Genomic DNA, 16,849 nt, shown 5'->3' with positions numbered 1-16,849 from the left:
GCTTGGAGCCTGCTTCAGATTCTGTGTCTCCCTCTCTCTCTCTGTCCCCCCCCCCCCCATTCATTATCTGCTTCTCTCTCTCTCTCTCAAAAATAAACATAAAAAGTAAATTAAAAAAGAAATATAAGTCAAAAATAATCTCTAAGAGAAACTATTTTCAGGTGACTATCCTCTGAAGTTTATTTCTCAATTTTTACATAGAAAATCCTGCACCTTAACAACCACAAATCCAAACCAGTCTTCAATCTCTATATCGAACATCAGTCCTCATTAAAATGTACACAAAGCTGTCTCCAATGACATCTACTGGAGAGAATCAATCTGAAATATATATGAGATCTTCAAGGGAGGTAAAAATAGAAACTTTTAGGAATCTTTGAGGAATAGTAAGTACTTCAAATTTACCAAATAAAGATCCAGGTCTGTACACATATCCACACTTTTCAAAGAGTTTGCAAATCAATCATATCATTAAGGCTCTAGGATTTGAATGGTAACACGTTTTGATATCATGCTGGAGTGGCAATGAAGGCATTGGCTTTCCCAAACTGATCTACTGAAAAGAAAATTCTTCTGCACAAGGGTCTTATAGTAAAGTCAGATGACCCTGCAATCCGGGAGCCCTAGTTTCCTGGGCAACATAAACAGAACAGAGACAAGAGCCAAACACAGATATCACCTCCTGGTGGTACTTTGTTAAGATGAGTCCTGGAGGTGCCTAGAAATTCCTAAACTTTCTTTTCCTTGAACTCTGTTTTCCTAAACTGGAGAAGGAAGAAAGCAGAGCTATGGAGAACTGAGTTGCAAAAGGCGTCAGGATGCTGGATCAGCTTGAGATGACAAGGTATTTCTAAAGGAGCAAAAAGGTCAGAACCAAGGGTGATGAGGATAAAGCTATTACAGAAATCCAGAGCCCAAGGAAAACTTAGGAAGGATGACCATTCTAGGACCCAGAATCCTTCTGTGCTACAACAAGGACTGTTGGTGGTTTGTGAGGTTGACTGTACATCAGGTACTATGCTTACTGCTTTGTGTTACTATCTGTTTAAGTTCTCACAGCTCAATGAGTTTCCATCTCTTCTGCCCCTGACAATTTATCCCAGACTGATATGTCCCAATACCTGTCCTACCCCCGACTCCTAGATGTGTCTCCACAGCATAGACCTCCTTTTCTATCATCTACCTAAATCTTAATGGAGTTGTTTTCATATTTAAATACAATTACTTCTTCCTTTGTGAGTTCATCTCTCCTATTTACAGGTTTTCCAAAAGTACAACTGAAATCCAAATGCCTCTTTGTTAAATAAGAGGGGAAATATGATATTTACCCAGAGGGCACTTTTTATAAAAGGACTGCTGTACACATCAGTGAATATAAAACTGTAAATAACCTTGGAAGGAGGTCAAAGTTTTGGCTAATATTCCTCTTTTTATGCCCTGCTTGATAATCATCAAGTATCTAGTACATGGTCTCCGTAGGGCAGCCAGTAAAGAATATTCAGAGGCAGGAACTCTGATGCCAGATGACAGAGAAATCTAGGATTCCTGGCCTGGTTGCTTTTTTACCGTTTCTACAAGCATGTAAGTCAGCCTCACTCATCAGTCAGTCCAAGCATGTGATAGCAATTGCTCATCCAGTCACTAAAATCAAGGAAGAGGTGGGGAAATCAGCTACAAGCAAAGGTTGATATTGACTGTTAACACCAAAAGGTTGTTTAGCATCACAGCAGACATGACAAAGAAAAGGGAGTTTAGAACAAAGAATCCCTAAATAGCAAAAAAGGTCACAGAGGATAGTGTATTTCCAGCTCTCCTGTCTCAGTTGGTTCTTTGCACTGAGTATTTTAACCATTTTCCTGATTACCAAGGCCATCTCTGATTAAAACAAAGAGGAAGGAAAACATGAGCCTGTTGTTTATGAGAGCATCACACCTGCATGTTTGTGTTAGGTACACATCTGTGTGTGCAACTGTCTCTGGGCGTATGTGCATGTAAATGCATGATTGTTCACAAACACACTAAGTGCTTGAAACAAAGTCTGTAGGTTATCATGTAACAGCTATAATAACAAGAATACCTCAGGCACACACTTGTTGGCCTCATATTAAATTTAAGATCCCTTGCTTTATACCCAACTTTTATGACTTCCTCCGCCCCCACCCCCACCTGCTTTGAGGATCCAGAACCTTTACCTCCTAGAATAGAAGCTTTGAATGTCCCTTTTCCTTCCTCCAAATAGTCCTCCCATCCACCTGGAGGAGTTGCCAAGGTCCTTAGAGGAAGGGAAACTTTTTCTAAAATAGCTGGAGAAGGTTGAAGTGAGTAGACAAGGATACCTGGGTTTCCTGGCCATAATACAGACTGCCTCTGGGTCTTCCCTACAGGTTTTAAAAGCAAGTTCCCCGCTTCCATAGAAGTCCAACCTTGCCTTATCCATTTTGAACCATCCATATTAACAAACCTCTTTCTGGCATCATGCTGCCCTGAAGGTATTACAGTTCCTGGTACTTTTAGTTAAGAATCCCAATCTCTAACAAGGAGATCCAGACTCAGCAACATCTGGAAAGAGAAACTGACAAAGAATGGCAACAAATTGCTGCAAGCTGATGGCAGAGAGTAGAATTACTATTAATGGGAAATCATTGAATTTTGGCTTCAGTTAAGCCTGAAACATTAAGCATTTTCTAATGTTTCTCTCTGTGGTAGTAAATTGAGTGAAAATTGTGATTTTTTTAATGGAAGATGTGATGAACCATTCAGCTACAGCCTCAGTTCTTCAGCTGACATTTTCTCTTCTACTGTTTATTTGCTATTTTAGTACCCAGAGCTTTAGAAACACAACTCCTCTTTTTTTAATTTTTATTTTAATTCCAGTCAGTTAACATACAGTGCTATATTAGTTTCAGGTGTACAATATAGTGATTCAATAATTCCATACATCACCCAGGGCTCGTCATGACAAGTGTGGTTCCCCATCACCTATTTCACCCGTTCCCCCACTCACCTCCCCTCTGATAATCATCAGTTTGTTCTCTCTAGTTAAGAGTCTGTTTCAGGGTGCCTGGGTGGCTCAGTTGGTTAAGCATCCAACTCTTGATTTCGGCTCATGAGGTCATGAGATTGAGCCCCACAGTGGGCTCCATGTTGAGCATGGAGACTGCTTGGGATTCTCTCTCCCCCTGTCTCTTCCTCTCTCTCCCTCTCTCTCCCCTCTCTCTGTACCTCTCCCACTCACTCTCTCTCTCAAAATAAATAAATAAACATTACAAAAGAGTCTGTTTCTTAGGGTGCCTGGGTAGCTCAGTCAGTTGAGTGCTCGACTCTTGATTTCAGCTCAGATCATGATCCCAGGGTCTTGGGTTAGACCCCCAAGTCAGACTCTCTTTTTCTCGTTAAGCCCCTGCTTAAGATTCTCTCTCCTCTGCCCCTCCCCTAGTCGCTCACTCGCTCTCTCTCTTTAAAATAAAAAATAAGGGGAGGGGAAGGAAAAAAAAAAGAAAAAAAAAAGAAAAAAAAAAGAAAAAAAAAAGAGGTTAGAGTGGGAGAGAGAGCCAAAGCATAAGAGACTCTTAAAAACTGAGAACAAACTGAGGGTTGATGGGGAGTGGGAGGGAGGGGAGGGTGGGAGATGGATATTGAGGAGGGCATCTTTTGGGATGAGCACTGGGTGTTGTATGGAAACCAATTTGACAATAAATTTCATATATTGAAAAAAATAAAATAAAATAAAAAAATAAGAGTCTATTTCTTGGTTTTATTCCCTTTTTTCCCTTGTGCTGTTTCTTAAATTCCATTTATTAGTGAAATCATATGGTATTTGTCTTTCCCTGAATGACCTATTTTGCTTAGCCTAATACTCTCTTCCTCCATCCATGTTGTTTCAAATAGCAAGACTTCATTCTTTTCTATGATTGAGTAATATTCTTGTGTGTGTGTGTGTGTGTGTCTGTGTGTGTGTGTGTGTGTACCACATCTTCTTTATCCATTCATCAATCGATAGATACATGGGTTGTTTCCATATTTGTCTGTTATAAACATAGGGGTGCATGTATCCCTTTGGATTAGGAAACACAACTCCAGTTAACCAAAGTTTTTCCCTGTACAATTTGCTAAGAATCCAAGGTAAGTGAATCATTATTCAATGCCACTTTTCTCAAAGTTTCAATTTAACTTTATACTAGTTTTGAAAAGTGATATTGATCTTTATTGGTGTGTCTCAGATCATTGGTTGTGACAAGAAATGGTCTAATTTTTTCCAAAAACGGTCTCCCAACTGTGCTGTGTTACTCTCCTTTCTTGATGGGCAATATTTCCCTTAGTGACATCTTGGTCTGACTTCTTGGTTTTCTTGTCACCTTAACTTATTAAAGGAGTCATATTCAGGCATACAAGACTTCATGTGAAGTGATAATCTCAATCTTAATTGAAGCATATTTAGTATGAGGGAAGAAGACTCATGTTGCATGGTGTATGTGTAGGTGAGAAGGGGGGGGTTATAATCTCTGCCTTTAAACATTTGGGGATTATTTGGAGGAAGAGACAGAAGACTTGGGCTCTATAATTTCAAAAGTTAGGTCTCAGTGAGGGATGTTTCCCGGAGACAGATTTAAACTCAATATATGGAAATTCTGCCTACAAATTAGTTGTCCAAAAATAGAAAGGCTGACTTATAAAGTTGCACATATTCCTACATCAGATAAAAGGTTGCTCAGGGAAGAATCCTTCATTATTCCTTTTACTCCTCCCCACTCACTCACACCCACTAGCCCCAGCCAACATCTCATCCATTAGCCAATCCTGCCAGGCCTACCTTGGATCTATGTTCCTGTTATGACTGTCCTCGTACAACCATCATCACTTACCGCCTTGAATACTGGAGTAGTCCCTTACTTGGAACAGCCTCCTGACTTGCTTCTTCCACATTAGCCTTCCTACAATCTTCCACCAACAGCCAGACTGGTGTTTATAAAATACTAATTTATGTCTGATTCTGCCTGTAAAGCCTCTGTGATCTCTCATGGCATTTCAATAAAATCCACATTTCTTCTTAACAGAAGACCATGGGGGAGGGGGAGGGGGAAAAAGTTACAGAGAGGGAAGGAGGAAAACCATGAGAGACTCTTAAATACTGAGAAAAAACTGAGGGTTGATGAGGGGTGGGGGAGAGGGGAAGGTGGGTGATGGGCATTGAGGAGGACACCTGTGAGGATGAGCACTGGGTGTTGTATGGAAACCAATTTGACAATAAACTATATATGTAATAAAAAAAATCCACGTTTCTTACCACGACCACCAAGACCTACAGTGGTCTTGTCCCTGCTGACCTCTATCTGAGTGTATCCCATTTTACTCACGTCTGAGGCTGGTAGTCACCAGCCTCTCCAATCGCAGGACTCCTTGATGAGTCCTGGATGTGCCGAGCCAATCATTTCAGGTCCTTTGAACTCGCCATTTCCTTTGTCTGGAAAACCAGGGTCCGCATGGTCCACTCCTTCTTGTTATGCATTGTAAGGCTCAAATGCCACCTCTTCAGAGTGGCTTTCTATGCTTCCTAATCCAAGGTGCCCACACTACTTCCTTGATCTCTCTGAATCACATCACTCTATATTATATTGTTTTAGAATAGCACGTAATAGAATTGACTTATCTCCTCATTCAGAAAATAATTATTAAGTGCTTACTATGTTTCAGATGCTTTTTGAGGCAGTGGAAGTAGGTGAACACAAGAGCAAAATCCATGCCCTCATAGAAGTTAAGTTGTAGTTAACATTCTCCATCGCAGTCCACATTATGTTCACTTTTCGGTCATTGTTTGTTTCCTTCCACTAGACCTCTACAAGGCAGTGATCTTGGAAGCCTTTTTGTTCCTAAAAGAGTACCACTAAATAACTGTGGCCCCACAAATATTTGAAAGAATGAATAAATGAATACTTTTGAAAACATTTAAATTCCTTAGATTAATGAATTCTATCCATCAAAGCACCTAGCTTCCTTCTCTTCTTAACCCAATGTCAAAGCTAAGAGGTCTAAAAGAAAATCTGGTCCCATGCTATTTAAAGTATGGACAAGAGAGCAGCAGCAGCATCTGAGGCCAAGTTACAAATGCAGAGCTTCAGGCCCCATATTCCAGAACTACTGGATCAAAATTGGCATTGGATGAGATCTCAGGTAATTCCTGTGCACAGAGTTTGAGAAGCACTAAGATAGTCCATTTACCTTATGTTAGAGATAGTAAACCGAGGCCGAGAGAGGACGTGGACTGCCCAGGGAATAAGCTCATATTCTTATTTGATCCTTCTTTCCTTTAAACCATGAGGTTTCCCAGGTTTCACATTTGTAGTTCAGTAGGGGCCAGAGGCCAAATTTTGAAACCTGCACAGTGACACCTATGGTGAGTATTTCTAGAAGCCTGGCCCTCAGGACCCCTGATGTCTACCTGCAAATGTGCCTGCCACCTTCACATCCTACTCTATCCAGCACCCACTGTTGAGTGATTTCTAGAGGGGAGTGCTTTCTCTCAGAGGTCATTCCTTTGTGTGCACGTAGGTCCTGTTTCCTCAATAACAAAAATTATTTTTGTCATTTTATTCTCAATAGTCAGGAAGTTCTCATCTGAAACCTTTTTTTTTTTCTTTTCTTTCTTTCTTTTTTAGGGAGGGTTGTTTTCAGCTCATCTTACAAGAGAGATGCAAATGTTCTCTCTGTATTATTTCTGTGCATACGTGCCTTTGCTGGCAGAGCCCTGGCTTACAGTCTCTGGGCTGATGTTTTCCTCGCTCCAGTGACTCGGACTCTGCAATGCAGTAGAAGTTGTCTCTGTGATTGAGCAGCTTCTGACCTGCCCCGTTCTTACCGGACTGTCAGGCTTCCTCTGCAGAGAAGATGCTGGTGACGCTGTTCCATTTCTAAGGTCTCCAGGAGATGTCTAGCAAATAGCATTCCTTTGGTTTAACAATTAGCAGGGAAAAGAGGACTTTCAAAGGTTGTATTTTATCTCTTGTAGTCAAATATCTGCATTTGGAGCCTTTAGCCGAGGCTCTGCCTAAAGATGGTTCTGTCCCCTACATGGCCCAGCACCGATGCACCTTTTCTCACATCAAACCTCGGCACTAAAAGAGCAAGAAGAATCTACAGTAATAAATGTGAAAAATCAGTCTAAATTCTCACCTTGAAAAAGGTAAAATTGGTTCTTCTCTCATGCAGATGGATTTGAAATACTGCAGTAAATACTGACCTAGTAGTACAAACAAGCAAAAGACATAATTTGCTTTTCCTTAATTGTAGAGGCCATAGCAGGGGTTTGGGAGCCAGATGGATTTGGGTTTGGATCACAGTTCTGCTGCGCTACCCACACTGTGACCTTGAGCGTAATACTTAATCTCTCCAAATCAAGGATTCTGTATCACAGTAAGGGATTAATCCACCCCCAAGGGACACGTTAAAGCTTCCTGAGGCTCCTGGGATGCAGTGGCATCAACAGACGTAGATGCTTTTGCAGCTGTGATTATTAGCAGTGGCAGCCCTTAATGGTGCAGGTAATGGTGTTGGTGGCATATAAATGTACCATGTGCAGTCATTCAGATAAGTGGCTGTGGACCTGGGATTTAAATTGATTTAAAACGTGTTCAAGTGTATACCCAATGGATGTGGATAATCAGTCAACAGGGAATGGTAATTAGCAAATTCCTGAACCGTGGCTCTATCTGCAAGGCCAATAGACAATTACCTGCTGACTCAGAAGGTCACAACATGAGGTGACAGTATTGGCTGAAGTGGTCCTCGTCTGAGCAGGACAGGGCCCAAGCTGGGGTGGTGGCCTGGGTAGGAGCTCAATGTATCAGAAGACAAGAAATAGGATTGAAATTCTGAATCAGGATCTCTGGGATTAGAACCTTGCTATCTGAGCCTTCCCCTGTGGTCTCTATGCACACAAACTTTTGATAATCTCTGGTTAAAAAAAAAAAATGCCTCCCAGTACACTGTCCGTTCAGACAGCACTAATCCATGAAAAGGAGGCCTTGGTCAAAACAAATAATTACATGTATGAGACAACTAAACAGCATGAGGCAAAGGATTTCCCCACAATCTTATCCATCTTTATACATGCAACCCACTCTCCATTTCCTGGCAACATATACAGGATTAAAGACTTTCTGAAATGTGCAGAAATAGCCTATCCCTTTTATGAGTGAACTTTATCTGTTTTCCCATTTTGTGAAATTCTAGTATATTTTATATAGCATGTAAAACATTAGATGCAATTAATACCAGAGAAGTGGACAGGAATTTACTCTCTCAACTCTACATTTTTAGTTGTCACATAATTGTCTATCAGTCAATTACCAAGTATTTACTAAGCACCAAAACTGGCCAATTGCCTAGTGAAGGATAAGGTCCAACACCTTTTCCCACAGATTTTACAATCTAATATAGAAAAAAGAAATGCAAGGAAGAAGTAAATACTAAAAGAGTTACTATTGAAAATGAATACTTTGATAGAAGTAATAGCAACAACACCACCCATTCACTGAATGCCTCCTATAAATCACAAACCATACTAGATATTTATATAAATTATACCTGATTCTTGCAACAGCAATACAAGAGAGGAGCCATCTCCTTATGTTACATAAGAAACTGAGGCTCAGAGAGGTTAAGATATTTGTTCAAGGTCATATGGGAAAAAAATGGAAGGGCTAAAGTTCACACTTCTAAAGTCATTACTTTTTTAAAATTAGGAGTATGGAGAAAGAATTCTCAATGATACAAATATATCGCCAGATCATCTCGTCCATGCTGACATGGGGGATGAGGTTGAGAACTTGGTCAAGGGCATGAAGCTAACAAGAACTCAGGTATCTTTACTGCAAACTGAATCCCTGCGTCAAAAGTGTATAGTATCACACTCATCTATTCAATACCAGACAATTATAGCTCAGCAACTTTCTGTCCTCTTCCTCAACTCCTTCCCTTCTTCCCTTCTTCCCTGCCTCCCTGTCCCTTTCCCACATCAGTCAACAAGCCTCAAAATAGAATATATTTAAACTAACAATTCTTGAATATGTTCGGTCTATGGACCATGTCATCTAGAAAATGTGTTATGCTTTTTCATGCTTCTCTGCATCTTCATAGGCAAGTCACTGCCTAGAACGCCAGTCATGCCCATCTTGAGTAGGTAGACCTCATTTCATCGCCTGTCCAAATATGTGTCTCTAGATGAAGCCCTTTGCCAACTCACCTGTGCCAACTTAGTCATTCCCCCATCTGTGCCTTCACAGCCCCCACTACTTTGCTTCATCAAAACACTAAGTTTTAAACTCCTTGAGAGTAGAAACTATTTTTCCTTCATTGTTTATCCTCAGTATCTAACTTAGGACCAAGAATTAACAGGTGCTCAAAAGTCTAAGTGGATGGTTGATGAAAAGATAGGCATAGTTTTGCCTCAATTTTTAGTGGACCCCAGAAGGCCCCAGCAGTACAGAAACAATCTTCTCCTACTGAACAGTTAGCATAGTCCGCCATTTCCAGACCTGGAGAGACAATGAGAGGAGATCATGGCCATGGGAGAACACGGTCAGAGTCCCCAAGGGAGCCCGAGGGACAGTCGACATTACTATAATTAATTGAAAGATATTATGGATTGTGACTGTGGCAGGAAACACTTTTGCCATTAGAAAATGGATATCTTACAGGTTTACTGGATAGAATTATTTAGAAAGCTAGTGTGTTTTCAAACATCCCGACCTTTTTCTATTACTTCAGTATAAAAGCTCCTGGCCTCTCTATTTGACATTCTCTCCCCAACAGACTCACATTATTACATAGACCATCTTCCATTCACACTGATCACTCTTGTGTTTTCTCCTCTTTAATAAAAGCTGCTCTCGGGATGGAACATTTTATCAACTATTAGTAACAGCATGGATTGGAATGACTCCTTCTATGAGTAACTCTCAAGACTGATTTGACATCAGTCAGTAACAACATAGCGTGAACTTAAAGTAACTTGGAATAAATCCCTGAGGAGTTTCCATCCTGGAAAACAGGGCTTTGGGCTCTAAGAAAGGAATCAGGGCTCAGAAAATGAAGGAAGAATGGTGGGGAAGCTCTCCATGGAGTGTCTCAAAATATCTGAAGTGGGCAGTCACCTAGCCCAATATTATTGTTCTCATTGAAACTATTGATGATTATTATGCCCAAGGCACTGTGCTAGACACTTAAATGAGCATAACTTACGATCCTCACAATAATCTTATAAGTCAGCTCATCCTATTTATCACTTTTGTCTCAACTTCAGGGTTTTTTGACCGCCATTCAACTGTACTAGAACCCTCCCCAAACATCTTATATTATTTCTCAACAGCATTGATCACAATTTTATTTATAGGATTGTATACGTAGGTGTACAATATCTTCCTAAGAAGATATTAAACTAAGAAGATATTAGACATTAGATTCGAAGTCCATTAAGATAATGATCATATCTGCTTTATTTTTATCTATGGCTCTATCCCTAGCAACTAGCAAAATGCCTGCCTCATAAGAGGTATCCAATAAAAGTCTTTCAGTTCATGAATGATTGAAAGGAGCAAATATCATATAACTCTTACTAAACCCACTTTACAAAGGAAGTCAAGGTCAAGGTCAAGTTTTAATAGCTTGAATATAGCTGAACCAGTTCTCCCAGGTGTGCTTGACTCCCAAACACATGCACTTTCGACTACTCACTGCTCCTCTTTCAGCTTCAGGCAGGAACATACTTGTTAATGGGGTATCAGCCGTGCACCCACCTTCTTTCTCCTAATCCTCCCATACAAATATATAGACGAATGTCTTTTGATGCCTGCATTAGAATCTTACTCATAAGCTTTGGATAGGCCAGCTACTATTATCAGATCAAGAGGTCTTTTAAAGAAAGCCAAATTTATTACTATATTATTTTCTCTGTTGTTTTTCTGGATAAGGAATGGCAACCGGATTTTAAAATAAAAAGAAATCAAGATAAGAATAGTTCTAGAAAACATCCATCCAGGAGGCACTCTACAAGCAGAAAAGCATTTTGTGGCTTGAAGATAAAGCATCACACATATATGCAGTAACTGCAGGAAGAATTCTGGAGAGTTCAGAAGAAAACACTGACACTGCATAGAGGCCCTGTGCTTGGGGAATAAGAGCTTGGGCTGGGGGACCAGATGACACTAGTGAGCCCCAGATCCTCCTATGTCATGTTGATAAAACCTGCTGAACAAAGTTGTCCTGAGAACTGAATGATATGCTATATTTGGAAAGTGCTTATAAAAGCCTTCATAAATGTGACAAGTTGAAGGCTGACAAAACAAAGACTGGGAAATGGCCATCGTATTTTATTGGACTGCCCAAATTCACAAGAAGCTCATGACATGTTTGAAGAGACAGAATCAGGGCTTATAAAGAATCCTGACATTTTAGTATCTGGGACCAGTAAAGCTGTACAGTATTTTAATCTAAGAATCATTTTAGGCTTGGTTACCATAGACGTTGCCTGATGTAGAAAATAATGCTCACAGAATCTATCAGCTTCCTGCTTAGCTCCAAGAGTAAGTTAAAAAGCCATTGGTATCATGTGCAGCACAAACTTAGATTAAGCAATTTATAGGCAGAAGAGAATGTCTAATTTGCACATAACTGATGGCAGGAAAATGAAAGATAAGTTCATAACATTTCAGCTGACTCTGCAGTACAGCTTGGCTTTTTATTTTTATTTCCTTCAAAGTTAAAAGGAACAGAAATACAAGCACAATGATTTCACTGCTTGTGGATGTGACTCTTTGTCCTGTACTCAAAGCTCTGCGTGATCTGGCTGAAACCTCCCAGGATTCCAGGCTCACCTCTGAGGGGTTCACTGATGGAATCACCTATACATGGTCCCCCCTCACTCCCCCGAGGATACCTTTTGCATTCCCAGCTCATGGTGTCCCTCTTATCCATACAGTCATGAATGAATTTATTCTTTCATTCAAATGAGTCACTTTCTGGTGTTGGGAGATGCTGATGAATATGACAGGCATGGACCCTTACCTCAGGGACTATATAGCCTGACAGGCAACTGCTATAAACACATGCTAGGTGCATCTTCCCCCAGTTTCCATCAGTTGGTATACTGCCCCTCTCTTCCAAATATTACTTATTTCCTCCTGTCTTTCCTAAACTCTCCGATGGGTGCAACTCTTCTATTTGCCTGTACTTCCTCCTGACATTTCATAGCTACTACTGTCTACTAAGTGCTCTATGGCTAGTGCTGGACTAAGCACTGTAGACAGGTTATTGGATTTAATTTTCAGAATAACATTATGAGGTAGATAATGTCATGAAACCCAAGTTTCCCAAAGATGAGACTGAGGCTTAGAGATGCACTCTGCCCAGGGTCACGCCATTCTAAGTGCTGGAGCTTGGCTTCAGACCCAGGCAGCCTGACCTCAGAACATGGGCACTCAATCATTATGGCTTTCTGCCTCCATATTTTATCCCCATCATTCTTGTCCCTCCTCACCCTCTGGCCCAAGGCTGAGAGTTTCCTGAAGGCAGGCTTGTCTCATTCACCTCTCATCCTACCCTGCCTGTCCCACCCCACCTCCCTGTCCAGTGGGACTAGATACTGAGTCAATATTTGACCGATTTAATTGAATTCTACGGATACCCAATTTAAGTTCTATGATCTATTCTTAAACCATCTAGATGACCTTTTGAGTTCTTATAACACATCAGCTCACTTTGTACTTCAATATTCTGTGGTTTCATTTGCATAAACTCCTTGGTGTTTGTGTCTCCGGATATTTTATCATGCTAGAAAGCTAGCTGCACTTTGCTTTTATTCATGCATCTGCTATTATAGAAAGTGAGGAAGGAGTCTGACTTGTTCAGGAGGCTGAAAAACATTTCAAAGGATAGACGGGTCTATGAAAAATGCTTCTGGGTTATTCCAGGAGGGTACAGCTCAGGAAATGCTTTGAGCAGAGGTCTCTGCAGACTCAGCTTTTTCAGTGACAGGTAATTGGATGGCAGCCTCCATCACCAACATCAGAGGTCTGAGGGGCAGAACCCAACCTGCCCAGCCATGGTTTCCCTCTTAGCAATTCTCACCACAAATCCTTTGTAGAAAGTATAGGGTACTTAAGTCTAGTTGCAGGAGAGCGATTTGAACATTGATCTTATATAATAATTCTGATCTGCAATCAAGGCCTTCACTGAGACTGAAAAGATGTAGCTCCCAATAACTATGTAGCCCACACAGACTTCAGTAAACTATTTCCCTTGGGAGAAGATGGGCACAAGTGCTGGTGCAAGTGGGTGCAAGCAATACCATTGTCCTGAAGATTTAATGAGGATCATGTAGAAGTCTGCCTTTTATCCATAATTTTGGCAGAACTATAAGTTTCCTGGATCTCTGAAATGAAATTCTTAAAGATAGTAAAATTATGTGGTTACTTGCTGTATGAAATTATTTTGTTACTAGCAATATGAATAGGTAGGTAGGTAGGTAGGTAGGTGTTAACAGTATGAACATGAGCTTAAACTGAATTATCTGTACTATCATGGGCATCAAGGCCAAAGGAATGAGCAATAGCATTGAGGTACTGCCTCCCAGTTTCCCAGTATCAAGCTCCTGTCTTATTCACTTCTGGCAAGAAGTGGACTCTTGGGAATTATGTAAGATCTGTGAGAGAAACAAACGCTAACTCGTTAATATAGGGCAAGGTGATGAGTACTCTAGTAGAGGAGAAAATGCCCAATGCTAAGAAAATGAGTGAATACAATTTTGTACAGTCACACACTAGGACATGACATTACATTGAGATACAAAAATACTCCTACACGACAACATAAAGAAATCTCACAGACAAAATGTTGAGTGAACTCAGTGATAAACAAAAGAATACATGGAGCTGAATGATTCCATTTATATGAAGTTCAAGAATAGGGAAAACTGTTTTAGAGAGAGGATGGGAAAGGATGTACTCCAAGGAAGAGATACTGAAGCATTAGATCTGCTGAGGAATAACTACACGATTTCATATTTCAACATTTTTGAACATGCTACTTCCTGCCTACAGTGTGGCCCCCTCTCTTGTCTGCCTGGTGGAAATCTGCTCATCCTTTAGGACTTAGCCCTGGGAAGACATTCATAAGACCCTTCCTTACCCTTTACGAAATATCTCTGGTACCTGGTTACCAAAACTACTATCGGTTTTTCTTTGGCAAGATGGAACCAACGTCGGAGCAAAATGAATAATAAAGAGGTTTATTTTTCACTAAATATTTTTTATTGTATGTATTACCTATTTAAAATAGAATTTAGAACTAAAATAGAAAATAAGTGAAAGTGAAAGTTAAGTTCCTGAGCTACCAGTTTACTATAAATTAGGAATAAAGGGGTAGACACTCTAACCCCCAGGAGCTTTCTTCCTCTCGCCTACCCCAATCCAGAGACCACTTTTTTCTTTTTAAGAAGACGTTGAGCAAAGCTAAATGAAGCTGGAGTATGGCAAGTAAAGAGGGAGTTAAAATCTGTAGGTTGATCATAGTAAGGCTCTCATACAAAGTTACAGTAAAGTTCTTACAAGAGAAATGAGATTATGAAATACAAAACTCAAAAAGAACGGAATTCACCGATTACCCAGGTAAACACAATAAGGGGTCAAATCTCCCCAGACTGACCCTCCCTTATGTGCATTCCGTGGTCTCTCATGGTCTATGATGAAACAGGGAAAGTTGCTATAAAATAATATGCTTTTCACCTTGAAAGCAGAGGATCTGACTTTGGAGAGCTGGGGATATTTTTCTGAAGTAGGATACACAATTGATTATGGGTAGCATAAATTTAATGTTACCATAAACTACAAACCACAGCTAAGATATTGTCTTCTGGAATCCTCATTTCTAATATTAAACTGCTCTCATAACAGAATAGGCAAACTGTTTTCATTCAACCCTGAAACAGATATTTATTTCACATTTACTCTGTGTAGTGTATAAAAATAATAAATGCTCCTAGTTTCATCATATTTATGTTCTAATAAATTATGAGCAGGAGGAAAGTAAAACAAAGAAACAAGTATGGGATTTCATATGAAAGGGTTGTGGTTCAAGCCACATCTCTACTATATTTTGTAACAAGAGCAAGTCACTGTGAGGAAGTCACTGTGTCTCTCTGAATCTTAATTTCTTCATCATAATATTGGATTGATAAGACTGAAGAACAGGTTTTTCAGGAGCACCCAAAACAATGACAGATTACAGCATGTATTCTACAGCAGACCCTTAATACAGTTTTGACTCTCTTTTATACATTTTCTCCCTATGATATGTTAGCATGGTGTGTATTAATCATAAAACTACTACCTTCCACTTAACCAACCAATCAACCTGTAGAGCATAAACATATTAAGGAGTAAATATGATGTAACTGTTCAGTTTGGGATGGAAAATATTACAATTAAAATCTCAGTTACTGGGGTGCCTCAGTGGCTCAGTCGGTTAAGCATCCGACTTCGGCTCAGGTCATGATCTCATGGTTCGTGAGTTCGAGTCCCGTGTCAGTCTCTGTGCTGACAGCTCAGAGCCTGCTTCGGATTCTGTGTCTCCCTCTCTTGCTGCCCCTCCCCCATTCATGCTCTGTCTCTCTCTCTCTTGAAAATAAACATTAAAAAAATTTTAAAAATCTTCTCAGTTACTGTTTGTTTTCAGGAAAATTATCTGATCTCTAGGAGTTTTAGTTTTCCAGTTCCTAAAAAGGGGGATAAAACCATCTTCTCTTAAGGGCTGATGTGAGGCTAGCCTAGGCTACACCCTGCTTAAGAAGTCACTGAGTAAGCATTTGTTTTGCAATTTCTTTCCCTTAAAAATTGGTGTGTTTTGCATTTTTAAAAATAATTTTCTGAAATCCATTGAGATAAATGGAGACACCTCAGAATAGAAAGCCATCAAGAAAGTCATCAGAAGTAAGAGGGTAAAAAGGAAGAAAAGTACAACGCTCGATTCTGTTTTCTGAAGAAGAAGCACCCTCAATAAACTCTTGCTAAAAACACAGCCACTCTTTGGTGACTGGTCAGTTGCCAAATGTCACCTTGTAAATTATCCACCCCTCAACACATCATGGGATTCCTCTTAAGATGTGGGCTTCCTCATCCTTTTTTCCAGTGGACTTTTTCAGCAAAGACCAGCCACTGCTCCAGCATCCACTTACCTAGCAGCTGCTCAGTGCCAGGAAACGGACACAGAGATATCTTGCCAGTTTGAGCCCATCATTGCATTTAAGCTTCAAACCAACTCCCAAGTTCTTTTTGTACACTTCGTGACTGACCCAGCCATTCATGGCCAAGCATCTATTATAGAGAAACTCCTGGGCATGTATGCCAGGAAATATGTTCAAGAAAGTTCATGCCTAGGGCTGAATCGTGTCCCCTCAAAATTCATGTGTCGAAGCCCTAACCTCTCAGTATCTCACAATGGGAACTTATTTTGAAACAGAGTTGCTGCAGATGTAGTTGGCTATGTGAAGATGAGGTTGCACCAAAGTAAGGTGAACCTCTGAAACCTTTTGTTTCTTTTAAGAAGAACACCACATAGACAAACACACACACAGTGAGAGCACCACATGAGGACTGTAGCGATGCTACCACAAGCCAAGGAGCTACCAGAAGCTGGGGGAGGGGCCGGGAACAGATCCCTTTCCTCATACTTCGGAGGGAGAGCCACCTTGCTGACACCTTAATTTTGAACTTCTGGCCTCTTGAATGGTGACATGATAAATTTCTGCCATTCTAAGCTACCCAGTGGTGCTATTTTGCTATGGCCACCCTAGCACACCAAT

At 40.4% G+C, this 16,849-nt stretch overlaps 1 long non-coding RNA gene across 6 annotated transcripts in view; it reads right to left on the bottom strand.

Annotated features, from left to right (window-relative positions):
* Positions 1-16,849, bottom strand: part of LOC109498383 — a 403,201-nt gene that overhangs the window by 239,904 nt on the left and 146,448 nt on the right. The gene's annotated exons all lie outside the window — the stretch shown is intronic.

This window comes from Felis catus, chromosome A3 (genome assembly GCF_018350175.1).
Source record: "Felis catus isolate Fca126 chromosome A3, F.catus_Fca126_mat1.0, whole genome shotgun sequence".
Taxonomy (NCBI): domain Eukaryota; kingdom Metazoa; phylum Chordata; class Mammalia; order Carnivora; family Felidae; genus Felis; species Felis catus.
Note: the sequence above shows the minus strand (reverse complement) of the source record. Positions and strands in the feature narration are given on the sequence as shown.